Source organism: Mus pahari, chromosome 17 (assembly GCF_900095145.1).
Source record: "Mus pahari chromosome 17, PAHARI_EIJ_v1.1, whole genome shotgun sequence".
In the NCBI taxonomy this organism is placed as follows: domain Eukaryota; kingdom Metazoa; phylum Chordata; class Mammalia; order Rodentia; family Muridae; genus Mus; species Mus pahari.
The window spans coordinates 24,896,774-24,897,871 of record NC_034606.1 but is presented as its reverse complement, the minus strand read 5'-3'; positions in this window follow the sequence as shown (position 1 = coordinate 24,897,871).

Sequence of the window (1,098 nt, the reverse complement as noted above, 5' to 3'; positions counted from 1 at the left end):
TGCCTCTGCCTCTGCCTCTGCCTCTGCCTCTGCCTCTGCCTCTGCCTCTGCCTCTGCCTCTGCCTCTGCCTCTGCCTCTGCCTCTGCGCCTCTGCCTCTGCCTCTGCTTCTCAAGGGTGGGATTAAAAGCATTTTGTTTTGTTTTGTGTGTGTGATGTTTTTGTTTTTTGGTGTTTTTTTTTTGTAGCTGTATTGTAAAGCTCTCTTGCATGAACTTTATATATAATAACATCATATTACAATGTCCAAAGGTTGCACATAGCTAAAGCAAAGCACTATGGAAGCAGACATGGTTTGGCACACAACAAATGTTCATGAAACACGAAAGGATATGAACGGAATTCTTCTCACCCCACTATAGAGTAGACAAATGTCCTAGAGATTTAGAATCTTCAGATAGAACCTCTTTTTTTTTTTTTTTTTTTTTTTGCCAAGTCCCAGGAAAATGTAGATTCTTCCCATAGCTCTTTGTAAACACCCTACATACTTTACTCCTATAATGAGAACAAGTGTACCAACTTGCAGATGATGAATGCTTTTGAGTTGAGAAAACTGAAAAAAAAATATTTAAAAATTGGAAAATATGACACTAATGTGCTACATTTTAGCTACTATAAAATGACATGATTAACGACTTACATTTCTGCCTATGTTTGGCCCAGGGGCAGCTGACTCCAGAAATAGGCCTCTGCTTAAGCACGGGTTGTAGGTCTGTGGATGTTCTGATGTTACTACAGCCTGCCACCAATCTATCCCCCTCTTCAGTTAGCTTTCTGCCTCACTGACACATTCTAGCCCTCCAGGTTAAACACCCACACTGGAGCAGAGCATTTCCTAGGCGGCCGCGCACCAAACACAAGCAAAACATTGCTTCGCGTGAGTCATCGCGAGAGATATTTTGAACTGATTTTTGCTAATTTTGTTTCAAAACAGGTCTGTTTCTAACTCAAACCTTTTATATACTGGAAACTCCTCAGTTCTCTAAGCCATTTAGTGGCTGTTGGATCATAAAGATTTCTGCTTTTAGGTCAGCAGTATAAGCTTGAACAAACTTGTAAGTGAGTAGTGTGTGTGTGTGTGTGTGTGTGTGTGTGTGTG